General features: G+C 37.3%; 1 protein-coding gene and 1 long non-coding RNA gene across 5 annotated transcripts in view; both read left to right on the forward strand.

The window, feature by feature from the left end:
* LOC132159837 (uncharacterized) overlaps positions 1 to 18,052 on the forward strand; it is a 46,577-nt gene extending 28,525 nt beyond the window's left edge. For all 3 annotated transcript variants that reach the window (XR_009437907.1, XR_009437905.1, XR_009437906.1), the window contains 2 exons: positions 2,595 to 3,637; positions 17,901 to 18,052. This is a non-coding gene — a long non-coding RNA (uncharacterized LOC132159837). The remainder of the gene's footprint in view (positions 1 to 2,594; positions 3,638 to 17,900) is intronic.
* A 7,807-nt stretch (positions 18,053 to 25,859) lies between these two features.
* LOC132159838 (transcriptional repressor p66-alpha-like) overlaps positions 25,860 to 27,909 on the forward strand; it is a 33,975-nt gene continuing 31,925 nt past the window's right edge. The window contains exon 1 of one of the 2 annotated variants that reach the window (XM_059569465.1): positions 25,860 to 26,146. The gene's annotated coding sequence lies outside the window, so the exon portion shown is untranslated. Of the gene's footprint in view, positions 26,147 to 26,918; positions 27,105 to 27,909 lie in introns of those variants that run through there. The other variant, XM_059569464.1, reaches the window with a different exon arrangement.

Below are 27,909 nucleotides of genomic sequence, written 5' to 3' on the forward strand. Positions count from 1 at the left end.
CCATCTTGGCAGCGCGTCACCGCGCGACTCTCCCGGACAATCAAAAATGGGCAAAAAGGCGGGAGCTAGTTGCTGAAGCCACACCCACCTAGCACGACGGCAGTCAGCAGCGGCAATCCACCTGTCACTCAAGTGGCTACGCCCTTAATTATGCAGAACTTTAAGTCTTAATATAATTTAAATAGATGAGTTATAAAAAAAATTCACCCCCTCACAGTTGTCATGAAGGGCAAAATTAGCTATTTAGACCAAAATAATTTTTTGCACCAGGCTGTAAACATGTTTTTTTCTGCTGTAAAGTTGGCCATTTTAACATGGGGAGTCTATGGGACTGACTCCCTTTTGCAGCCAGCCTCAAGCGGCCAGTCGATGAATTGCAGTTTAAGTCACTTCCTTATTGGCTTCACGAGAGAGAGAGCGAGACGTTGGCGCTCGCTCAGGAATGAGTAAAAGGCAGCCTAATTTAAATTTTTTCGGGTGAACTAAACCTTTAACAGCAATTATTTTGTGATGCAATCAAACTTACAGGAACATTTGTTAGTTCTGTATGTTGTTTCAGGGTTGGCATTATATGAGGTCCTCTGAGGGGTCAGCATAATCTCTTCTCAGGTGTTCTGGATCCAGACTGGAGCTTGTGTAAATCCTGCGTGGCAAAAACAGAGAAGAAAATTAAAACATAATTAGCGTAGCTGCTGTTCCAACCAAGCAAAATTTATTTGTTTTACCCAAGCTAAAGAATAGTAATGTGCATTTGATCAGATATAACTGCAGTCCAAGATTATGAGATGCATTATTTGAATGCTTGGCCAAAGAGATGTGTTTTTAATCTAAATTTTAACAGAGAGAGTGTGTATGAACCCCGAACGTTTTCAAGAAGGCTATTCCAGACTTTGGGAACCAAATGCAAAAAAGCTCATCAGTAATGAGTCTCAGCAAATGTTAAATTCAAGGGTTAACTGTGTAAAAAAAAAATGCATCATAGATGATCATGAGATGCATCATGATATATTCCTCATATGATATGCATATTTATATATATTTTCGTCGCTTCCCTATTCCTTTCTTCCTTTCTGTCTCACTCCCCATATGGACACAGAGGAAAGATGGGGGAAGCTGGAGAGATGTACATCTCCCGGTCATTGGATATCAGCGGTGTACCTGATCTCGACCGTGAGGCGACTGCAGCAGCGCCCTCCCTCTTTTGGTCTCTCGTTTTCTCTCACGCTCTCCCTTATAAGCTCCCTGAATAATTTTTTTTTTATCCATCCCCACACGGTTTCATTGTTCCCCTGTGCTTTGTAACTATGGCAGGCATGAAATGCACCTAAACGCAGAAAGCGGCTTCCCAGCCCCAACCTTCATACCCATCCCCTCCACCTCCTTTCCCTATCTCACCTTCAATAATATTTATAGTGCAATCTTTTTCTCACCCCCATCTTCTTTTTAGGGATTTTTTTCTTTTTCTTATTCACAAGTCCAATGCCATACCCTGGCCCCCTCCTATTCCCCCGTCTTTTGGCCCAAGCCCTCTCCCTTCGAGCTGACAGATTCACTGTTCTCTCTTTCTTCGCCTTTCACCTCCCTCCGCCCGCCCTTCCCGGCCCGGCACAATGCAGACACTTTCTCCCGTGGCCGGCCAAACGCTGCCCTGATCTAACAATATCAGTGAGGCTGTCTCAATGCCAGGGAGGCCCATTGTGTGCTGCCAGAGGGGTGTTAACACCCATGTCTGGACCCAATGAATAGTATTATTGTGTCTGAACACTGCAGCTTGCCCCCTCGGTTGCACCCTGCCCCCCAACTCTGAAGTGGTCCCCCATTTTTCGGCACTTAACCCACTTTAAAACAATGTCATTTTGAGGCAAAACTGCAGTTTGCAACATGCAGAAGTGTCGTTTAGAAATAATAGTTGAAGTTTTGGCTGCCGAGTAAATAGGAATATTGTGGAATGGTTAACAAGGTTCCCATGGTTAAGAAAGGTTAAGTTTGTAGATGTCATAGAAATAATGATTTCCTTGCCTTGGAAATGAATACATTTGTGGAAATTAGTGAAATATCTAAACAGATGCAAAACACATGGATATTTATTAGTCAAGTTAGCTATTGTTAGCTAATGTTTTTCACACTTTAAATGCACAGTGAGACCATAATGGAATGTCCTTTTGAACTAATTTACATGACAACGGTTCATTCTGAAAGCATTTAAATAATTCCAGAGAACGGCAAAGCAAAAACAAAAACAAGAAAACATTCTCCTCATCTGTGATCTGCATTTACAAGTAGCATAGCTTACTTAGTGCCTGTTTAAATTCCTGGTTTTGTCCACTGTACGGGGGAAGCATCAGCATAGGGGCTCTAAGTGCACTTGGCAGACAGTTTCTTTCAGCCTGACATCCTTAACTCAAAAAATCTCCTGCCTCAGCTTTTTTTATTCCAAGGTTAGAAAGTTCACATTACTAACTGAGAGCAGATGCCAAAACATTCACCTTGCACATCTCCCTGATCAAAGCAGTGGATTGACATTTGCAATGGGCAAAATGCTGAAAGTTAAGCTGAACTTGTTTTCTCTCTCTCTCTCGCTGTTGTTTTGGCAGGAGTCGGAAGACGAGCGGAGAGTGGGAGTAGCGATAGTGGTGGAGGAGTAAACCCGGAGCAGGTGAACACAGCTGCAGACCGCCATGGGCTCTCTTCCATTGGTCCCGACTCTCCATCTTCTGGTCTCTGAGAGACGGCAGGGGCCAGCCAGGGAGCGTCGGAGTGGGCAGGCGAGGCAGCTCGCTTTCCCCGCCGGCTACCGGCTCCTCGGCAGCGAGGAAGGAGAGAAATCAATACTGAAGAGAGATGCTGCCAGGGGTCGCCCAACGTTGCCTCCAGCCATAGAGCCATGGGAGCCCGAGTGTTCGGCTTTCTCTCTCTCGCAGCCCAATCTCAGTCAACTCGTATCAGCTAAAGCGAGGGCCAACAGCCTTGACGCTCTTCATGCAACACCGATTGTGTGTGTGCTTGCTTGTGTGGTTCTGCCAGAGGGCCTTTACAGGATCGGCATCACTTGATAAAACTTTGCCTGCTGGAGAACAAGTAGAAAAAGAATGTCAAAGGTCTTTCTTTCCCCCATCTTTGATTCCTATTTCACCATAAGTGCACATTCCCCCTGACTGTTGTAATGAGTGCTTGACAGAGATCTCTTTTACACTAAATCAAGAGGCCTTCTTTTTTTAGTGGTCCTCCTCCTGAGCATGCACAAAGTGCTCTACATCTGATGGGCTGGGATGAGAGAGCAGTTTGAATCCTTTTTCCACCTGGTTTTATCTGATTTTTTTTTTTTATGGACGCCACTATTCGAGAGGCTTGGAAAAAGGACTTGGCCTTGATTTGTAGGTGAAGGGTTTGGCGCCTACCCATCCTGGGCACTTTGTAACCATTTTCACCCTTGACCGTGGCACTTGATGTGTATTAATAACAGTGAGGACCAATCGAGCACAGTGCAAGATGGAGAAGTTCCAAAAAAGTTGATCCCACTGGGATGTGGACAACTGAAACATGGCCTGAGCTAGATATCAACAATTCGAAAAGTGGAGTGCCTGGTGGCAGTGGATATTTCCTGTATCTTTGGATGCTCAACGAGAAGTTGGATTCGGTAAGGAAAGATTTCAGTAATCTGTATGCATGGGTTACATAACATCAGCTGGTTAAAGGTCTTGATTTGTATTATGTAAAACAAACGAAGTGGCAGACGACTGCATAGATACCCGCCATTCGTCTTGTCTCCACTGGGCAGCGCCTTCGACAAAATGGCCGCTAATGCCTGCCAGCTGTCTCAATGCCAAGATGGCGGCACCTTAAACGCTGCCCATCTGCCTAATCAAGGGCGACTATGTAGATTCCATATGATTGCATTTGCATATGCTTATTTCCCTCACTCGTTATTGGCCGGGCCAGTAATTTACGCCGCCTTTGAAACACGCAGGGCATATGCGCCTGTTTCCTTGATCGCGTGTATCTTTATGCTTGTCTTTATGTTAAGCTGCGGTAGCATTCTGTCATTCGAAATGGGAGAAAAATATGGCGCTAACACACACAAAGCATCTGATGCCTGTGCCATCTGTGACATCTGCGACTGGGTAGTCTAGCTACGTAAATCCCTCACTCGCAGGGCCCGGTTCCAGACAGCCTCCCATAATGACCTCATTAGCATGCACAGCACTCCTCACTGTAGGCCCTGGTGCACTGCTGTGCCGTGGGACCCGACAATCCGCGCCCTTCACACAAACGCTCACTGGGCAACATTGTGTTCCTTCTTACAATACAAAACTTCACACTTGTTTTATTACAATCATGTCAGTGGAGCTGAAGATCTGAAAGGGGCTTAGGCAGTTAGCCTGCGTGCTCTGGGAGATGTCTGTGTACAGTGTCTTTGTTTTTTGTTTTTTAACTATGTTCATAAAATGGTTGTTTGGTTGAGTCAGATTTTATTCATTATAACTTTTCTTTCAATAGACGCTCTGTATTTACGAAAACACACAGACCTAAAAATCCTCCATAATTTAGCGTGAAATTGTAGCATCGTAGTAGTCGAAACCAACTAGATCCAATTGGAATTACTAATAATTCAAACTACATGGGGAAATGGTAAGAAATTGTATAAGTTGGCTTTTACAAAAATGTACAACCCAAAGCCTAAACCTTGTAAATGTAATAGGAAAAACAACCATAAAAAAGTAGCACTTTGAACCAGGGCATAGTTTCTTGCGATTTCACCATCTCGTATGAAATATCAGTAGTCATCATCAGAGTTTTGAGTTAATCTTGTCTCTAACCACTTTGTTTCATATCAATAAAGGGTGTTAAAATCTGACTCTGACCATATGGAAGTACAAAAAGGTTTTCTCAAAGATTGTGTTATGGTGTGTGCACATCAGACGCAAAATGAATATTTGCATTGCGTTACTTGCTCTAGTTTATTCGCAGGATGTTTTTCACATTACTCAAGTGAAAAAAAACATACAAACATTAAAAAAAAATGTCAATAAGCTCTTCACTGATTAATTTTCCACTCGAGTTGAAATGATTAAACTTGCGCGGAAGATGCCAAAATCACGCATTTGTGGCAGTCGTGTCATCCAGTTTGCATCTTTGCATTGACTTTGTACATAATCTAGGCTACTCACACAAATAATTAAGTTCACTTTTGATGTGCATAAACCATTATATTTACACGTAAGAGTAACAAAAAAAATGCAGAGTAGAATAAAATGCGATTTGCAAATTTATTTTGGGGTACTGTTAGGGATAACACAATGTTTAGTTGCTATGTTGCTATGTTTACATTTGAGCTCATCCAACCAGAATTTAGAGTAATCAGTTTTAAACTGATAGTTTGTATTGGTTTGACATTCTTTTTTTTTAAGTTTTGGTTAGCTTTTTAAAAAGTAGCATATTGGATGATAGTGATTTTAATTTGCCGTTAGCTGTCTAGAATAACAGTTTCTCATATTGGTTATCATATTGTATATCATATTGGTTGTGGTTCATAGGTGGGATATGTCATGTGGGTGGGGTGATTTGGTTAAAACTGGGAAGAGAGGGCAGTTACATTTTGGGGTGAGTGGGTGGCTTATGCGTCTGTCTGGACAAGTTGATGTCTAAAATGCATATTAGCAGCAGAGTGGTACGTCTGGGTCAGTCAGTCTGTGTTCGTTCCATATTTGCATATTTACAACAGCTGGGGAGCCCATATGTTTTAGCCTGAGCCAGACAAAATTATATATGGCCTGACACTCTAGCTAGGCTACCACACCCCATGCCCCCCCTAAACAAATACACACGCTGCAAATCTTGTGCAACTCAAGTTCTCTTCAAAACACAAAAATACCCCCCCTCAAACCCGAAAAAAAAAAGAAAACCAAAAAGCTTTTATGCTAATCGCAGCGTTAGCCATGCGTGTGAGTACACTAGTGCAATTATGCATAATTCAGCACAGAGCTAGGCAGGGAGGCTGAGTACAGTAAATCCTGTTAGTGGCCTGCAAAGGCGGCAAAAGAAAGGAGGGGACAGAGGGGCGAGTGTTACGCCCATTAGGTCCCTGAATAAAGGCCACGTTTTCACCAGGACCCAGCGATATGTTAACCTCCCACTCCTGCGGTACAGGTGTAGACTTATGGTGGACGGCACAAGATTTAGGTGTCACAAGATGTTGATTTGTTGATTTGCTTTGTTCTGTCTGTGCACGGTTACTTTCACATTAAAGGATTAGCCATGCCATATCTGAATTCTGTCCTCACTTACTCACCCTCATGTCATTCCAAACCTGTAGGACTTTGTTTTGGTTTGAACAACATGAGTAAGTTTTTCCCTCTCATAACATGAAAAAATATTTTCTTTTTATTTTATTTTATTACTTATATAAATTAAATTATTACAGCTGCCTTTTTATTATCTCTACTAACAGCTAGCTACCAGACTTCATTTGTTCTCTCAACATGAAACCATATTTTATTTTATTCCTACATTTTTTTAATCCTTTAGATTTTTTTTATTTTTATTCATTTTCTTTTAGAGCTTATCAATTAAATTATTAGTGCTACTTTTTTATTTTCTGTTGTAATAGCTACCAGGCTTCAGTTTTTCTCACAGCATCAAAACCACATTCCTTCTGGCTGTCTTACATGCCAACTTGTAAACCTTTTACACGTCTACCTTGAAGGCCTGAAAGTCTTAAAGCTTAATAACTGGGCTGAACATCTCAAACGAGTGGTATCCTGGCTCCAGCGCTGTATCAAAATATAAAAAATGGCAACATAAAAAATCCCTTCCCTGCCTGTTTGCAATAAGCTTTTCTCCAATTTTTGATTAGCCTTGAAGAAATGGAGTCGGACTATTTTTACATTTCCACAAGTGCTGTAGCATCATATGAGAGCGGTGTGGCTTCCCTCTGTGCAGAGATGGGGTTATATATGTTTAATGTTTTAATGTTAGCCGTGCTTCAGTGCTGTCTCAGTGTTATGAGGGGGTTTCTATGCTCTGAGTGCCTGCTGCTTTAATTTGCTTGGTTATTGATTGAGTGTGGTCCACCCACAGAAGTAATAGTTGCTAAAAGCATTTATTGGCACTGCTCAGTTCTGCCAAGGCGATATGCAGCTTTTTTATTTATTTGATTTGATTTTATTCCACCTGTGATCTGACAAGTGGCTTGCCAGGCTAACGACTTTTAAGGGCATCTGGCAACACAATTATTTCGGTTTATTCGTTAGCATAGTAGCTCGTTTCATAATATTTTAGCAGATTTACCTTTTACTACAAAGCATTGATTAACTTTTTGTATAATAACCTTCAGCATTTACCGTGTTGTTTATGAAAAGCAGACCTCAATAATTGATTTTGTTTTGAAAATGTATCATACTAGTGATCTTAACTGTTTACTTCTAAATGCTTAACATTTTAGTAGATAAAGGAAATGAAATTCACACTACTTTTTTTAACAGCTTTCAACTTACTAGATGTCCATTAGCAGCTCATTTTATAGTTATTGCATTTTTTAAACAATAATTCTCTGTAGTTGTTAAATAAAGCTGACTAGGATGTAGAATTTAACATCAGATGACCATTTTATAATTTTTTTGTCTGCAGTTGTAGCATAGTCTTTTTTATTTTTTAATTGTTTAGCTGCTGATGGGTTATTCTTAAAGCTAGTAAATTGCTAAATGGCTGCCTAATATTATCCAGATGAACATGTATGTACATATAAGCAACACATTTTTTTAAACAGATTTAAAAAAGACTATTTGTTCAGAATCACAGAACATGTTTTTTAAGACACATATGTATGTTATATCTATTTAGCATGTCAAAGTTTCACTCTTTATTTTATTTTTCAGCGCTAATAAGCTATTTTCAAGATCGAGTACATTATACCAGTATTATTAAAAGCATACAATTGTGCTTCACCTATATCCAAAAAAAGCCACTGGCCCTTTAAAAACAAGCTAGCGTCCACCGCGGCTGATTACAGACAGAGTGAAAACAGGCGTTTATCCAAGTCACTGATTATGTCATTTTTAATCCCCCAAAACACAGCACTGTGTGCGGAGTGTGTGGGGCACAAATTATGAAGCGAGGAGTGGAGTGTGTGAAGGAGAGAGCGGGAAACGGGAATGGAGTGCTGTTTGTATGATTAAACTGTCGGCTCGGTGGCACAGGCCACGTTGAAGAGCCGGGCCTGAGATTTGACCGTAATGAAAATGCCCCCGAACTGCACCCCCACCCTTTCAAAATGCTGCTTCAGACCAGCTTGGCTCTGTCTGTATGCTGAGAAGAGGAAGGAGACGTGGAACAAGATAGACAGACAGCGAGAAGGAGAGGGAATGAGAAAGTACCGTTCCGTAGCAAATGGTTTTGTGGACACGACGTAGAGATGTAGACTGGAAGTGTAAGGTTGGGCGAGGGTTAGAACAAGTAACTTCAAATTAGTGTCCAGTTTTTGTGCTGTACCTCATATCCTGCCATTAAAGGGATAGTTTATTAGTTACTCACCCTCAGGTTGTTCCAAACCTCTATGACGATTTCTTGGCAACACGAAAGAAGATATTTTGAGAAATGCCTTTTATGGTGCATACAATGGAAGTCAATGAGGTCCAGAATGTTACATGGCTTCCACTGTACTTACTGTTATATTATCTTTTCTTGTGGTCTGTAGAAGAAAGAAAGTCCTCTAGGTTTGTATTGACATGAGGGTCATTTTTGGGTGAACTATACCTTTTATGTTTTGTTCAAACTGCATAGAAATTCCATTTGGTTTCAATTCAGTTTTTAATACTGACTGTCCGTATTTCACTTTTGCAGGTTATTAAATCTGATGCATTTGTTCAAGTTTTCCTCTGTTCTTGTTAATCATGACATCTTGTTGCACACCAAAATCAAATTTAATTAATTGTATGGCTAGATTACATACAGAGTTGATGCAAAGATGCAAATTGGGTGCCACATTTGCTGCGAACGTGTGATATTTCTCTCAGTTGTGTCTTCCGTGCAAGTTGAAAAATTTCAACAAGAAAGACAAATTCGAATAACACGTCACGCAAGTCAATCAAGAGCTTATTGATGTGTTCAGTTTGACAATGTGTGGTTGTATCAGAAAATGTTGAAGAGCATTATTATGTTTTTATTCGTACAAGTGACGCGAAAAAACACCTCGTGAGTAATTTAGAGCGGAAACTCAATGTGACAATTTGCTTCGCTTCTGGTGTGCACACACCATTACACTCACAAGGAACATGAGAGAACATAAACAAGCCATTTTGCACTCCTGTTCCACTTACTTATTCAATGCATAGCAAATGTCACACAGTCCAGGGAAGTGATGGAAAATTACTGTATTCAGAAAGAACTATATTTGTATAACACCATACAAAATTAGGAATTTTGTATGGTGTTATACATGTAAAGTTTTGGAATTCCAAAAAATTACTTGAAATGTGAGCATTCACACTGAGATGCATTTTAATCTGATTTCACACCACATTTGGATCACGTCCATAAACATCAGATTTCATGTGTTTCTTGTAGTTTAGACTACACAAACTAAACTTATTTGAGTCAGATATACCAAAAAATTATTTTAGCTGCTTTCAGTCTAAATAAAGCTTAATATGAGCATAAATAAAGCATAAATGACCAAAGGATTGGTCTAATTCTAATTCTAATTCTATGAGAACAGAGAACAGAGAAGTCCACACCACAAATATAACTATAATAACACAGAGGAAAATTGCCAATGGATGGATTTTTCCAGTTGATGAACGAAAGAAACATTGCCAGCCAATCAGAATCCATCCTGCTTTAAAGAGCTTGGATATTTAAAGTGGCAGATGATAAAACTGCAGTGTGTGCTTATTATAAATACAACATTGTTGTTTGCTGGTGTGGATGCTAATATAGTTATCTTTACAGTTCTTGGTGTGAATGGGCCTTAAATGAGAAAAAGATATTTCACAGACAATGGTACACCAAACACAGAAAATATTACTCTCCCCACAAAGACTGTTTGAATATTGTCTGGGTTAAGCGTGGGAATGAGTAAAAGTGTCAAATATTCAGTTGTATGCTGGCTAGACGGCCCAGCTGCTCTATTCAGCTGCAGGTGAGGAAGGACCCTAGAGGTCAAGGTCAGGGGGGGGGTTTGTATGGTCAGACGTCTCGCTACACCCCAAATCATATTTGACTGGCAAATAAGGGGGTGATTATTACGGCGGATTCTTTTCTGTGCAACCTGGCAACCGTATTTTTTCAACATCTGTTAATTTACAAATATCATGAGCTTGTTTTAATGAAGCCTACGGGCATTTACTTGTAGCATCGGTCGCAAGGAAGCAACATTGATTTCGCTGCATTTGTTCCCACTATCCATCTCCTGCAGTTTAAACAATGATACCCCTTTAAAAGGAGGGCTTTTCTTCCTCTCAACATGTTTCTCCGAAAGAAACCAAGTTTTTGAATGGCGGACGAAGACACCAGTCCACCCTCTGGAAGATTCCATTATTATCTCCACCTATGCTTCATTAGCTCAGCTGAAAAAGTCCTGCCCGCACCAACATCCCCGTACCAGCGTCTCAATGGACTGGTCCCCATCTTTCCCAGAGAGCCCCCTCTTCCTTGTCCTTCCCTGTTCCCCCTAATCGTCTCAGCTCACGCTGAAATCAAGCTTAGAAACGCCGCTGTTGTGAGCTTCTCTCCTTCCTTGTCCCTTTTCCGGCTCATTCTCTCACCTAGCTCACACATGCGCACACACACACACACACACACACACACACCCACCCACTGCTTAAATCCCTATCAGCATGTCAACAAAATGTCCGCCCAGCTGGGGTTGACACTCGCTCGCCTCTGGGGCTTCACCTCCTCCTCGCTGACCCCCCTCGAACCCTTGTGTTCATTTCTTCCAGAGCCGCTCGCAGACTCAAGTGTGTGATGGTAGTTAGTGTTTTGAAGAGTAACTAGTTCTTGCAGAATCCAGCACCTTTGTGTTGTGCCAGTCATCAATATGACTAAACTAAAACATCTGATATAATGCTGATAAATATCAATATTCTCAACTGAGATGAGAAAATGAAGAAACTCCAGTCTAGTTATTAGAATGGATTTTAAATATCAATATAAACATTTCTAATAATGATGCTAACAAAAAGAGGAGCTATAAAGACAAAGGAATAAAGTACAACAAAAAAGGCACCACAGAACAGTTTTACAATATTATGGCAATGGATTAAAAAAAGAAAAAGAAAAAAACACCTTGTATCTAATACAGAGATACAAGGTTCATCATCCAGCTAGCGTCTCAAACCAACGAAAGGCATTTTGAATTCTCAGACTGCAAACAATCTGTTAGCTTGACGCTAAGCTAGCATGCGTATGGAACCGGTTGGGAAGACACGTCACACCACTGATGTACCCAGTGTTTGGGTGGGACGCCCCTCTATACACAGGGAACGCGCCTATGACCCAGACAGGGATTTTGCAGAGAGGGGGTGTCTGGTTCTCGGTTCAGACAGTCCTGTCTGATGTCCCGTTAAGATTTGAGTCCAGGATCGTGAGGGGTGAGGGGAAGAGCGCTGGTTAACCCCCTTGGACTACTGCTGCAGCTCCTGGGTCCTATTATTTGAGGCAAGCTGTTGGCTGCATACTAATTGTGCATCACTCAGTCATGAATTGGACTCGTCTGAGATGCAGTGTTTGAAATAAAGCTGGTGCAGAAGGAGGCCCTGTCTGGAATGAGGGAAGCATATGCTCACTAAACCCGATCAGACTGGCAAACGTCCAGTACACTGGATGAGAAAGGTTAACATAGCTTGATAACTGGTTATAGTTGCATCATTCTGCAGGGAAGAGGAGGAGCCTGGTATCATGCAGCTGAAATGACCTGCATTCGTTTTCATTTAGTTGTAACAGTTTTGCCTAATGATACATACTGTCAAGAGAGAAGAAAGGAAGTGGTGGCAAGAAATGTTGTTAGCCAGACTTGAACTTACATCATCCACATGAGCGCCGCATGAATGTGTCAAAGCACATGCACTAGCCACTAGACAATTTATATTTTAGGTTTGTTATTATTTATTATTTAAATTTGTAATAAAACACTGTCTTGATGTGGCATGTTACAATCAAATGTAATGTAAATATTTTAAATATCTATCTTTAAAATAAAATCCTAATTTTATTATTATTATTATTTATTATTATATAGGTTTTTAATATTTTAAAAACAGTAAATATAAATAACAAAAAATGTAATACAATATCTAATATTTTTAGATAATAAGTATCATAATTATGTCAATAATATAAAAATATATTTAAAAAATATATGTTTTACAAATATAACACTTTAATATCAGAAAAAAAAATCACAGAATTACTTATCATATAAGTACACTTTAAAAGATTCAGTTCATCAAACAAATTTTAATATTACACAAAGATAACCTGAGTAAATACAAAATGAAGTTTTGAAATAATGATAAATGAAGCTGTTCAAACGTGCCTAGCCATACGTGAAAAAGTAATCGCCCCCTAAATCTAATAACTGGTTGTGCCACACTTTTGCAGCAACAACTGCAATCAAGCGTTTTCGATAACTGGCATTGAGTCTTTGACATCGATGTGGAGAAATTTTGGCCAACTCTTCTTTGCAGAATTGTTTTAATTCGGCTACATTTGAGTGTTTTCTATCATGAATTGACAGTTTAAGGTCATGCCACAGCATCTCAATCAGATTTAAGCCCAGACTTTGAATTGGCCACTCCGAAACCTTCATTTTGTTTTTCTACAGCCATTCAGAGGTGGACTTACTGGTCTGTTTTCGATCATGATCCTGCTGCAGAACCTAAGTTCGCTTCAGCTTGAGGTCACAAACTGACATCCGGACATTCTCCTTCAAGATTTTCTGATAGAGCGCAGAATTCATGTTTTCATCAACTATAGCAAGTCGTCCAGGTCCTGAAGCTGCACAGCAGCCCCAGACCATCACACTACCACCACAGTGTTTGACTGTTGGTATGATGTTCTTTTTATGAAATCCTGTGTGGTTTTATGTCAGATGTAACGAGACACACACCTTCCCTGGCCAGGCTTAAGACTTTTGCATTGGAACTCTCTTATTGATGCCGTTTTTGCCCAGTCTCTTTCGTATGGTTAATTCATGAACACTGACCTTAATTGAGGCAAGTGAGGCCAGCAGTTCTTTAGATGTGATTCTGGGATCTTTTATGACCTCCTGGATAAGTCGTTGTTGTGCTCTTGGAGTAATTTTGGTAGGCCGGCCATTCCTAGGAAGGTTCACCACTGTTCCCAATTTTCTCCATTTGTGGATAGCAGCTCTGACCGTGGTTCGCTGGAGTCCCAAAGCCTTAGAAATGGCTTTATAATCCTTTCCAGACATGTCCACTATATTGTTTCTCATCTGTTCTTGAATTTCTTTGCTGAACTATTTGTTGGTCTTTAAGCATGCTTCACCTTGTCAGACAGGTTCTATTAAAGTGATTTCTTGATTCAACAGGTCTGGCAGTAATCAGGCCTGGGTGTGGTAGTAAAATTTAACTCAACTTTCTAAAATAATGTTGTTATTCACAGTTCTTTCATGATTTAACAGAAGGGGGACAATAATCTTTTCACATAGGTCCAGGTGGGTTTGGACAGGTTTTTTTTTTTTTTTTTTGCCTTAGTAAATAAAATCATATAAAAACTGCATTTTGTATTTACTTGCATTATCCTTGTGTAATATTAAAATTTGTTTGATCTGAACTTTTTAAGTGTGACAAATGTGCAAAAATAAAAAACAGGAAGGAGGCTTTTCATGGCACTGTGTGTGTGTATATATATATATATATATATATATATATATATATATATATATATATATATATATATATATATATATATATATATATATATATTTAGCATGTTTATTTTAAAGCATGTTAAACATTAACTGTACTTTCTATTATTCATTTTTTTATTGAAATTTGTTTATAAAAATTATTATAAAAATGGGGTAAAAAGTAAAAATAAATTGTGTGTGTATATATATATATATATATATATATATATATATATATATATATATATACATTTAATATTTTCCCATGTTAAATATTGTATAACATTACAACTGTTTAATAAAATTATATACAATTTATCTTTACAAATATGTAATAAAACCGTATGTTTAATAATAATATATTTTACTGAATTTAACTTTAGTAATAATTCAGTAATAATTCTGCAGTCTAATTGTTTTATGAGGGTAAGTGCAAGCTGTTTTTTTTTTTGAGAAAGACATTAAAATACGTGCCGCTAGATCACTGTTTGCATCAATCAGGTATTCTGCAGGCTATGAATAACCATGACCAGCGGATGAATGCGAGACAGACACCAGGCAGGACCAGTGGAGAAAATCATCCAGTCCCCAATGACACGACTCTCTTGATAAAGGGGGGCTCATACTGGGCTTTGTTCCCCTGTTTAACACTGCGTTATAAAAACTCTTCTCTGTGTACTCCGCAAAGCATTATGTACAAAGCAGAGCCCTTTTCTTATAGTCCGATGAGCAAGAAACAATGACAGCAGAGATGCACAGGAAGAGAAAGAGAAGATGTTTAGATCCAGACAGCAAAGACCTCCTTAGGGTTGCCAGGTCTGCAGTAAAATGAACATTTACATCTTGTGTGTTCTTCTGTTTGCTAGTCAAATCTGTTTTGGGGGTGTAGTGAAAAGTCTGAACACACAACCCCCCTGACCTTGACCTCTAGGGTCCTTCCTCACCTGCAGCTGAATAGAGCAGCTGGGCCGTTGTCTAGTCATCGAATGACTGAATATTTGACACTTTTACTCGTTCCCAGGCTTAACCCAGACTATATTTAGACAGTCTTTGTGAGGGGAGGAATGCTTTATGTGTCTGGTGTACTGTGGCGGCCATTGTCTGGAATATTTCTCTTCGTTTAGCCATAATTGCAATGTCTTATGGACATTTATTTCAAAATCTGAGCATTCACACTTGACACATTTGAATCTGGTTTCACACCACATTTATATTAAACATCAAATTTCATGTTTTTTGTGTGTTTAAACTACAGAAATATTTGCTTCAATATGCCCAAAAGCTTATTTTTTTCTGCTTGTTATATAAGCTTAAGATGTTGATTTAATTTAAGATTGAACAAAGAGAAATATCACAGAAATCACTACCACAGTATAATGAATATTAATGATAATAACAAATAAAAACAATATTTTTAAAGTCTTTGTTTGGGAGAGTAATTTTTACTGTCCTTGTCGAACTGCTTTTTGGGCAAATCTGATGCAAATGTTTAGGTTTGTGCTGGTGAAACAAAAATTAGTTAATTTAAATGTGGCGTGACACCAGATTCAGATGTGTCAGTGTGAACTCTCAAGTAAGTTTATGAATAAATGTCTATATAGTTTCATTTTCTGGTGCAAATGTTTAGATTTGTTAAATGTCATGCTTACAAACCCAATCTAAATGTGGTTTGAAACCAATTCAAATGTGTCAGAGTGCCCAAATTTAAAAGTTTATAAAAGAAAACATATTTTTTTATGATTCAACTTATGATTCATTTTCTACACAAGCATTGTTTACACACAAAAAAATGTCCTTAGTTATCTCTTAAGTTCATTTGAATTTGTTTTAGATCATTAGACGTGATTTTACAGTATATTGTTTCCTTTAGAGCTACCTTTATACAAAACGTTGCCTGTTTAGGCATTCCCTTTAAATTTTCAGACACAGCCAGTACTGTACGGTAGACCATCATGCTCCCTCCCTCCCTCCACTGATAGCATGAGGACCCCTGGATACTTCCTTATGGCTGCCTGCAACGTGCCTGTCTGAAATGAAAAACGAGGAGGTTTGACATACCACGATCCAAACGTAAAAACTGATTATTCAGTGCGGATCACAGCGCATTAGATGAATGTAATTACTTTCAGTTGCAGTTTATTGGGGGTTTATGTGACCTGCTCTGGCAATACACACATTTTTTTCTTCTTGTCATAATCTACTGCTGAGATGCGACTCATTTTTACAGACACCTGTATTCTGGGACACAAGATCCAGCAAAGCTGGTGGTCTCCCTGCTTGCCTTCATATGAATACATTTACATACAAATTATGCTACGCTGGCAGATACTAAGCACCGCTGAGACTTTACTGAGCATGACAGGGTCCAAAAAATCATAATATACAGACAGATCAGACAGCATCTTGACTGAATCAGCCACATATTCACCACAGTGTCAGGATCTTACTGCAGTCCCATAATTATGTAATCATAACAGAACAATCTAGATGGGAAAAGTGCTGCTAAGCAGGACAGGATGTGGCAAATGCATTAGAATATTATAAAACGGCAAAGTCGAAGGTAATGCAACAAATAGTGCAACATGTACATGCACTGAAAACATATATTTTTGTCTGGTAAACGAAAAATTTAATAATACTGATAATAATGGTAATAATAATTGTAATAATTATTGGTTAATTTGTCTTATATATTTGTTAATTTGAATATAATATTCGAACATAATTTGAGCATCTAATCATTAAGTTGCAAATCAGGTAGAAATATGTCCATATGCAGTTTTAATAATGCACATAAACACAGATCAAATCGTGAAAGGATATCCATGTGTGAAAATAAATAGGTTATTATGCTTATACTTGCCTTATAATAAGACGTTAATATTAAGTGTTAAAACATGTTTTGGTATATAATAAAAATAATAATTCCTTAATAGCTCATGTGTAAGCCTTCAGTAAACAAAGTAGAAATTATATATATATAGAGAGAGAGAGAGATAGAGCACCTTTTTTTTTGTTAACTTAACTATTAGAAATCCCAGGGAACACATGTTAGGAGAAAATTGTTAGCCTGAATGCATTGTAAGTCACTTTGGATAAAAGCGTCGGCTAAATGCATAAATTTAAATATTAAATATATATATATATATATATATCACAACAGTAAAATATACAACCTGCATAATTCTCTGTTGCTTTTATTGACATTATTATTATTATTATTTATTATCTTGATATTTTTGTCTGGTTTGAAATATTTCTTTCAATATTTCATCAGAAATATTGTGCTTACCACAGGCATATCTGTATACTGTACGTATTGAGTTTGACATATTTGAAAAGGTGCGCACACACACACACACACACATATATATATATATATATATATATATATATATATATTCGAATGAAATAAAATGATGACAGCCATGGTTGATTTCCATAACACAATATCAGGCCTCCATGACTTTGTACCATGACCAAGCAGACTAGACGTTGTGCACTGATGATTAGGCAGGCTCAGTCGTTGAGCTGTCTGCACCTCAATCCCCAGAGGAGATATTAAGCACCCTAGACTGGAACCAACAAGCCCCCCCCCACCCCCACAGCCCTGGGGTCAATCCCAGTGCCCAGACAGTCCTTCCCCTGACCCCTGACCCCTGTCTGGCTCTAGGCTCGGGGTCAAACATCATGGCTGATAAAGTCTGTTTCCCCGCCCCTTCAGCCTGTGTGCTGGTAAACACACTAGAGCTGTGGCGCACACACAGCATCATCTTCGCACACGTGACGCTGAGCATCCTGGCATCTGAACGCTGTCAGTCAATTCTCAAGCCCCTCCCCTCTCATCCGAGTCTGCGCTCAAGCCACACCTCGCTCAGATGCTATACGGTGAACAGCTTGGCGATTCGCAAAAAGATGGTGATATGCTATTTAAAGAAAAGGTTATAATAGGAAGTGCAATGCGTTTCTTAAATGTAATGAGTGCAAACTGCTACTAATTCTGTCTTTTTCTTTCTTTCTTGTGTCTCCTCAGGTTTTGGACTAAATCTTGATCACCACAGACAATCAAGAGGAGATGTTTTTTATTTAATTACAGTAGATAACTGTTTTTCAGTAAGACTGTGTTGTTTTTGTTGAATCTCTTTTTTTGTCATCAAGTAAGTATTTTTGGACAATAAAGGTAAGTCTTTTGAAATGTACAGGACAAAGGATAGGTAATAATAAATAAGTCTGACTTCTGACTGACTTACTATAGAATGTCAATATATATATATATATATATAAACATGCATATATAGACATTCATATAGATGGATAAGTGTGCAGATAGATATTCAGATATATGGATAGATATTTATGTATAGATATTCAGATATATAGATACTCAGATGTTTTAGATGGTTACATATTCATTACATTTACATTTACATTTATTCATTTAGCAGACGCTTTTATCCAAAGCGACTTACAAATGAGGACAGTGGAAGCAATCAAAAACAACAAAAAGAGCAATGATATATAAGTGCTATAACAAGTCTCAGCTGAACACAGTACACGTAGCATGGGATTTTAAATAATAAAAAGAAATAAATAAAAATAACCGATAGAATAAAAAAAGAATAGAGCAAGCTAGTGTTAGAGATCTTTTCACATAAACATACACACACACACACACACACACACACACATACAATTGCATAATAAATGAAAAGAAAATAGAATATAAAAAGATTAGAAAGGTAGGTAGATTTTTTTAAAGAATAGAATTAGAATAGTGAGTGTTAAAGTTAGAGGTTCAAATATTCAGATATAGACATTCATATAGATGGATATATAGATGGATAGATATTTATATAGATCTACAGTTAGATATTCATATAGATGATGTGCAGATAGATGTTCATATAAATGGATAAATAACAGATGTGTAGATATAGATAGAAACATTGATAGATATAGATACTTTCGTTTGCTGTGCTGTAAATTATTTCATCTCTAACTGCCTTGAATTTAAGATCTAAGTGTTTAAATACATTTTTAAAAAATGGTCTTGTTGTCTGTGTGGTTCTTTTGTCTTTTCCTGGACCTTTTGTCATTTTTTCATAAATAAGGTACAATTTGATGTCCTTTGAGCATTGAGTAGTTCAAAACATTAGAGGCACAAATCCCATATTGATTTGATGTGAGAATAATATTAAAACATATTTTCTGAACTATTATAAAACATAATTATCCCATGAAACAGCTCTTTTTAAATATCATTTGTTTATTTTTGACCTGAACCCTCCTAAAAGGTCACAATCTTCTTGATTGCGTTTAACAAGTAAAATCTTACAATTTTGACAACAAAAAAAATTATGGTAACACTTTAGAATAATGGTCCATTAGTTAATTCATTAATTAACATGAACAAACCATGAACAATACATTTATTACTGTATTCATCTTTGTTAACGTTAGTTAACGAAAATACAGTTATTCATTGTTAGTTCATGCTAATTCAGTGCATTAACTAATGTTAACAAGCACAACTTTTGATTTGAATAATACATTAGCAAATGTTGAAATTAATATCAACTAAGATTAATAAATGCTGTAGAAGGATTGTTCTTGCTTAGCTCATGTTAACTAAAGTAGTTAACTAACATTAACTAATGGACCGTTATTCTAAAGTGTTACCAAAATTATATTTGATATATATTATTATATAAAGAAAATATTTTTAATTAATAGCTCGTTTTAATTCCCAGCAGTGTAATGCAACCCTGTTACTGAATGATTGTGGTGTGGCACCCAAAGTTGTGAAATAATATGATTATTTTATATGGTGAATATCAAAACTTCTCAATTTTCTACAATTGTTTACAACACCATTACTTATTTTAAAATTGCACTGCAGCTTGAAAAATGTTTAGAAATCTATTTTGTAACAGGGTTGCAAAACTTGCAAAACTCATATAAAATTAATAGAGTAAATCCACCTCATATTATATTTACTTTGAACTGACCTCAAGTTGATGATCAGAATTTTCATAAGGTCAAATGCCACCTTGCCTCAAAAAATAAAAGAAATAATAAAAAAATAAATGTATATTTTAGGGGTTTCATTTGGTATCTCATTTGTCAAAAGAGCCTTTTGTCAGCTTTTCTCAAACACTGTGAGTCAGACACTGTGAGCTTTCCCTCAGCCAGAAAGTGTTCATTACCTGAGGAATCCACTCAAACACACACACACACACATCAGTCCTGCTGCCTATTGTTTTCCTTTAACTGTCAGCTCTAGCGCTGGTCCAGTGCGCTCCAGTGCACCTACTGAAGTCTGCCCCTCGGTCACCCAGCCACACTGACCCGGGATCAGGGCCAAGCCACTCTGGCCGTGACTCAGCCACCAAGTGGCCAGACTTTGGCCTGAAAGAAAGCGAAAAGGAGAGATTTTCCTATTCTGGGCCGGTCTGGCGGAGGGTCCGGCGGTATTGACCGGGAGGGGCCACCCATGGAGCAGCCATTGAGCCATGAGACGGCCTGATATACATGCTTACTGAGCATGGCAGATTCCCTTACTCTCCACGGGATAAACCCACACCGAACAAGCCTCTTTCGGAGAGATTAGGGTGGCAGCTCTTGTCCCCTTGGTCACCCCTCCCTCGGCCATCCTCTGCCCAGAGACAGAGCTCAAACAGTCTGGACGAGCAGCTCCAGTTAAGCAGTTCTTGGTGGTCTGCCAAGACGTTCATTGTCTTTGTCAGGAGAGGTGAGGAGGGAGTTTGGCTGTGAAGTCCTGCATCCTTTGGCTGTTGTGTCATATTACATTTAAGCTTCTAAATCTAATATCTATCTATCTATCTACATACATACATACATATATATATATATATATATACACACACACACACACAAATACAAAGGTATAACAATAGGAATTAAACTAATTTTGAAGTTTTTGGTGTATTAAATCATTTGACAGAATTTGAGTCGAAAATGTAATTTTAAATGCTATGAATTTAGAACTTTTCCAATAAGATTTTTTTTAATTCACTAGATGTTAATATTTAATTAAATGATTTGTAATTGTTTATTACCATACAATAAAAATACTGCATTTATTTAGTTTGACTGTTTAGCTTAATAATATTAATAATAATAATAATAATGGTTTTATTAATTTTTATTTATTCATATTTTAAAATGATTTTAAATGTTTATCTTTAAATATTCTTTTATTGACACTCATCCTTAATAAAACAAGCCTCCACAAGATGAGAAAAACAAAAACACACAAAAAAATAAAAGTTTTTTTTTTTTTTTGACTTTTACTGATTCTTTCATCTTTGTGGGGGTTAAATAAATGTTTATTCTTCTAAACAAACTGATCTGAATTTTTTTTATATATATATATTAAAAAACATTTATATAAGAGTGTTTGTAATGCAGTTTGTGGTGAGGATTGTTTTCCACTAAGGACAAATAACTGAAGCAATTATATCACAAGAGTTTAAAAACAGATGAAAGAGAGAATGTCGATTTTGAGATGAATTATCAGTTGCATATAACTATCATATGGACCATAAACCAAAACAAGTGATACAATTTATCAAATAAATACAGAAAAGAACTAAAGCATAAAGGCCACAAACATCAAATAATAAAGGTCATTATTTAAATCTAAAATAATTGTGATGATCTTAAATTGATCTTAATTGTTTTTTTTTCTGTCACTGTCATTATGTTGCACTGCGGAGCTTCTGTCACGAAAACAAATTCCTCGTATGTGTGAACATACCTGGCAATAAAGTTCATTCTGATTCTGATTCTGATTGTCAATATTTCATGCACGTTTTGCGATTTTACATACCATTAAAAAATAAACAGAAACTTGAACACAAAATCCAAAATTCCACAATTCATTCATTTTCCATTTCGAATAGATTATAGAATAGTGTTGCGTTTTTAGTTTGAACTGAGAAATGCCTCAGTTGTTCTCACAAATCACATATATAAATAGATAAACAAAGCAAACAAAATCATGACCTTAAAAAACATTTCATCCCCAGCAGATAGCATTATTGAAATTTCAGAACTAAGATGCCCTTTGACTCGTCTGAAATAGACTTGAGACTGAAGGAGAGGACGAGTGGAGGGTCAACAGGGGGAGTGTGTTTGTGTGTGTGAACTTGAAGAGCGAAGAGCCAACGCCATCTGAAGAGCAGTTTGTCATGCTAACCATGCTGGAGCTATTGAATTCACACACAGGGAGGGAGCAGGACTTTCACAGGACCTCATCTTTTTTAATGCAAAACTAGTCAGACCCCGCGCCCCCGGGGTTCATATACATACATGTCTTCATATAGCCCTCTTCTCAATACACGGGGGGGGGGGGGGGGGGGGGTGCACTTTAAATTCGAAAAGCCGCATTAGCTATAGCTTTATCGCGATTATTCACGGTTATACGATGAGTCACTATTTACACTATTCATACTCAGCAGGCCCAAGAAAATTAAGAATTTTAATAAAATATGAAGTACGCTATTTTTTTAGTAAAACATTATTTCATAATTTATAGATTAAATGGCATTCTTCCGCTACAATAAATAGTCCCTGACGAAACAGAACGTTGCGTTAAACTAGCGATTTAATCTGGAAGGGTTCCACATCACTGAACAGTCAGAAGTCAGGACCGAAAAGCATGCGTTTTATGTTTTACAAAATTATAATGATTTAATTATGTAGCCTACGATTGTTTAATTAATTTTAATCTGAAAACCCGCAGATGGACTTGGAAGTATCAGATATTTTGGTAGGCTATTTAAATGCCATGATTGCGTTTTAGGTTAAGGGAACGTTTCTATTAGCAGCAGCAATTTATAAGTAGGCCTAAACCCCTATTCTTGTTTTTTTACTTTTATTCTGTTCACCTATCCAGTTTATTTGTGAATTTATTATTTCTGTTGCTTGTTAAAACATCAAATGCCGTGTTTGATTCACACAGAGGTGCATTTTTCTGGAGTCTGGTAGTCTGTAATCTTGAAATTGTAGAGGAAGGGTCACTCTATCAGGAGCTTCAATTATGTGTCATTTATTGTTAAATCATAAGGGGGGAGTCTAATAAGAGAATGCAGACCACCAACATTTGGAACAATGGCACGGTGAGAGCATCTGATTGGCTGAGAGGAGAGCCAGGCTGCACGCTTCTTCTAATGGAAGAACCAATCACGGCTCAGGCTTTGACCCTAAACGCTTTTACTGCGGCACCCGCTGATAAGTGCCAATATGCTCTTTCATATAAATTAACAAGACTGTAGAAATGCGGGAAAGCCGAAAACAGGGGTAGATGCAGGTTAGCGGCTAAGTGTGAAAAAGCGGCCATGTAAAAAGAGATTGCTTTCATCGGAAAATGACATTTGTCTTGTGTATGTTTTCGATTTTTTTTGTGCCTTTTTTACAAGGCTATTCATGCCCTTCCATAATGTCGCGCGGGGCGTTTTAATGTGGCGACAATTTATGGAATGTTCTAGTGAATAGATGCTTGTGAAGCTGCCAAACCCGCCATTATGGACCGTCGCATTTGTTTCAACCAGGAAGCTGTAAAGTGTGTTTTTTTTTTGTTTTTTGTTTTTTACCGTTTTTTCTCTTTGTACTACCAGCCTGAAGCTCAGCGTGACTTCTAAACCTCTCTTAGATGTTCCTTTTTCAAGCCTTAATTGTGTAAATTATTCATGCGTCATTTAAATACATGCAAATGAGATTTCACCCCTCCCTGTTGTCACAAGGTCTGTGTTCTGTGGAAATGGCGGGATTGGAAGTTGAGGACAGACAGAAGTTTCTCATCCAACTTCCACCCACAGAGCTGATTAATTAACCGAGGGGCACGAATAATTCAAGATTAACTTTACGAGTCAACACACAACGTAAAGGAATAATAAAAAAAAAACATTTTTGAGATTTTTTTTTTTTGCTTTAATAAAATAATATTTAGGCCTATCTTATTTTTAGGTAAACAGATATTTTTTGTTTTATTTTGCTTCATTATTTTTATATTATTAAGTAAATAAATGTATTAATATTTATTTATTTATTTATTTATTTGTGTCGTCAGCCTTTGAATAAAAAAATCATGCTGACTTTATTTAGGCTAGCTTACACTGACCCTACAACAAACTTGAATGTTGAATGCAAAACTCGGTTATATAAACGCACTGCTGGAATTTGATGCAATGTATTTCAGTTAAAGGGCACATCCATCGTTCTGTCAAGGTCAGGTTCAGGCCAGAATATAATCAGGGTTTTGTCAACCCTTTAAATGACTTTATTATACTGCCATCTAGTGGCAATGGCTGAACTGACATATAACGTGTCCTTTTAGTAATAATAGTGCCGTATTTAATTTTTGACAGGAGTGAAACCGAGGCTGTGAGGGACAAAGCGTTCAGTGGAGAAGTGAGCTGTGAAAATTACGTGATCTAGGACCCTTTGCTCGTGCCATCGTAGAGACTGTAAATCTGTTTTTTTAATCCGCGTTAATTTGGCGTCTAACCCGATTAAGGTTATTAGGCTACTTGAAGTGTGATATTGTAAGATATAAGACTAAGTTACAAAATAGATGAGCATTTTTACAACTACAATAATTTATTAGAGTATTTGCTATGTCTTTGCTGATCAATGTAAAGATAGATTAACCTTTGCTTCCCCCCAGTGGTGTGAAAGAAGGAAGTCATCTCTTTAAGAAAACGTCCCGAATAAAATCTTTGATGACCATCTACAATTGAAAAACTGTAAATAACTAAAGTAGGAATCGTGGTTGAACATTTAGCTTGTTTCCAGGTATACTGTGTTATTTATCTGATTCCAGTAATATAAATTATTATAAAATAATTATTTATTACTTCATTGTTTATTAATTGACGTGTTTGGCTATTTGTTTTGTATGAAAAGACTCGTTGTTAAACTTTTATTAATATGTCACCCTATATAAAGGTTAATGTAAACCAAGCATTTAGGCATCCTTTAATAACTAGCATCCCATTAAAAGAGAATCTTTCAACTGACGTTTAAGATTATGAAGATTATTTAAGATTATTCCGTCCATCTATTTCCAGGTTAATTCCCTCCTTTCACTTTAAAACTGTAATTAAGACTTGAAGATTATAATATAATATATGATTATAATTTAATTTTAGATTTTAAGATAAAATTGCACGTTTAATCATAGTTAAATTTAAATTGTATTCATAGGTCTAATTATATCTTTGAATACTATTGTATAGTAATCAATATGAAATGTTTGACATATTTAAATAGTATTAATTGCTATTTATTAACTGAATTAGTTGTACTTATTTTCTGAAATGTAATGTACGGTATATATCTTGCAACTCAACTTATTCATTTATTGACACCGAAATATCTGGTTGTACATAAAAATATGTGCTTTCATACCTCAAAACAACCAACAGATGTCAGCAGATATCCAAATATGCTTTTCAAACCTGCTAGCTTGACTGCATGATTATTGTTAATATTATTATAACAATATAACATTTTATGTAGACGACCCCACAGTATATATATGATCGTTTTACTCCATGAGGAATTAAAACATGGGGAATTAATTAATTAAACTAGGCAAATCATTTTGGATGTTGTCGTCCTTTGAAACCACATGTAAAAACCGTCTAAGATTGAGTTTAATTCCAAACCACAGTTGAAAGAACGACCTGAAAGTTGAGTGAAGAACTTGTAAAAAAAAACCCTTCTTAAACTTTTCAAATCTATTTTAAAACCCTATTTATACGTTTTTTTAAATCTTTTAAATACTTGTAATATGTTTGTACTACTGACAGTACGCATAAAGTGTGCTTTGGAAAACAATACGACGTCTCCCTATTTCCGTTTGCCGGTGTTCTGCTTCCGGTCTGTCTAAAAAAGTAATTTTTGATATACGCAGACAGTGAACGTGAGGTGTCAGAGTTTAACATGAGCTCGTGTACTGTATCAGGCTACTACAAAGACAACAACAAAAAACCCTGAAGAGTTTTTTAAGAAAACATCTGTGTAGGACATAAAAAATCAGGAATTAATGTCCGTGCCCTGCGGCCTTTGCCTTACTCCGAAGAGAAGAGGAAACAGGCTTGGCTTGCGGATTTGAACTTTAAAAAATCCTACGGAGAGAGTTTACGTGTTTTGGTTTCATTTCGTCGATAAAAAGCCCACATCCGGATCCCGAGCTCTACCTGGGTCACCATCAAGGCAGACGGAAACAACTTCAGGAAACTAACGGACTTGGTATGTTCATGGAATTCAATTATTTATACATTATTTATAGGATATTAAACATTTATAAGACATAAGGGCAACGAGATTAGTTAGAGCCTGCTTTGCGACGACGTTGCAACGTGGTTTCTGTTACTTTTCTCAGCGCTCTTCAGGATGGACCAATCACAGTCGTTTGTGATTACTGTAAAAGTTTTTAACAAAATTATTTTCCTGCTATTTTTTCAAAAGGCTCACAGTTCCACGTCGGTTACTAGTATTTGAATTTGAATATATTTAAAAGATTATACTATTTAGTATACACACGTTCCCAAAAAAACTTGGATTAAATTTGATTGCAGCGCAATTGGAGAATTCACATTTGTGAGCCACAGAGCGCCCCTTGGTGGAATATAACTTTTTGTCCCGCAGTTTTTGGAAGCGACATCAATAAAACAAGATGATGATGTTGGTCAGTGTATAGTCGGGTACGATTGACCAGATTATGTTGGAGTGTTGTAGAATTTTGTTTAAGTTTCAAATATTTAAATCACTATACATTACTCTAAAACTTTTGCCACAACTGTACTGGAATTTGGAATTCTGATTCTGATTCCGATCCTGGTTTTGAAATGTAGCAGCAGAGTTTGGTAAATTGGGTTGCGATACATAACGTAAAATGAGTGTCTTGCCACGGCAATTGGTCATTTTAAATGACAATATATTTGTGTAATTAAAGCGTTATGAGGATGCTCTTCTTCACGTAGATGTGTTGATGTGGGCCAGTGCTCAGTGCGCATGCGCGGTTCGGTGACTCGGGTCCATGTGTAGGCAGCAAAGATCTTTATTTGGCGACCAGAGCGGCATCGGGCAGGGCAGATAGACAGAAGGGGATCCCCGGGATAGTTTCACACTAAAAATACTAGGGTAAATAACAACAACTAGACGCGTGGAGTGCCCTCGGAAGACCACTAAGCGTTTCATCTTCTCAGTAAGTTCCTACAAAGAGCGATTGAGTGATAACCGGACGTTTTCAGAGTGTTTTGACTTTACATTAGCTTCGCTAGCAACTGGACTGTTGAGTTAAACACAGGCTTTACAAACTCAAACACCCGTTTCATCAAATACATCTGACGGATTCCGTCCAACTCTTTCGATACCGATGCAATGCGATGTAACAGTTCACTTCAGAGAAGACACTTGTCAATTGTCTTCAGTTTGGGGGAAATAAACTAGTCATTTAGCTCGCTTGCTAATTGGGCTTGATGAGTTAGTCAGCATTAGCTAATGTTAGCCGGGTTAGCTAACTAGTTTTGCTTCCTCAGCACTAAACTCACCGGGCTTGGTTTGTTGCCACTGAGCTTCACTTAAGCTCAAACTCCTTTTTAAACATAAGAAGTTAGGAAGTGTTGGATTTTATCTTTAGATAATCTGACAGATACTTTGTTTTATTGTCATTGGATTGGAGTGCATAGAAATGTGAACAGTTTCAGGTTTGTGGGTAGTTAAATCGACCCATTTCGTCTTATATTCACCCAAATTCGTGGGCACATTTATTTTAACACTTGAACAGGCCAGTGAAACTATTTGTGTATAAGGTATGAAAATAGGTTTTATACCTGGTCACAATTGTAATTAGTAGGAGACCACAGAGTTGAATAGCTTAGTCAGTAAAACCCAAGAAAGTTGAAAACTTTGAAGCAAAATTCTACTCCAAGGCAATTTTACTTTCACTTTATTTCATTTCATTTAAGAGTCCATTGAAATATGTGATATTGTAATATGAATCAATCAGT

This window comes from Carassius carassius, chromosome 16 (genome assembly GCF_963082965.1).
Source record: "Carassius carassius chromosome 16, fCarCar2.1, whole genome shotgun sequence".
Classification (NCBI taxonomy): Eukaryota; Metazoa; Chordata; class Actinopteri; order Cypriniformes; family Cyprinidae; genus Carassius; species Carassius carassius.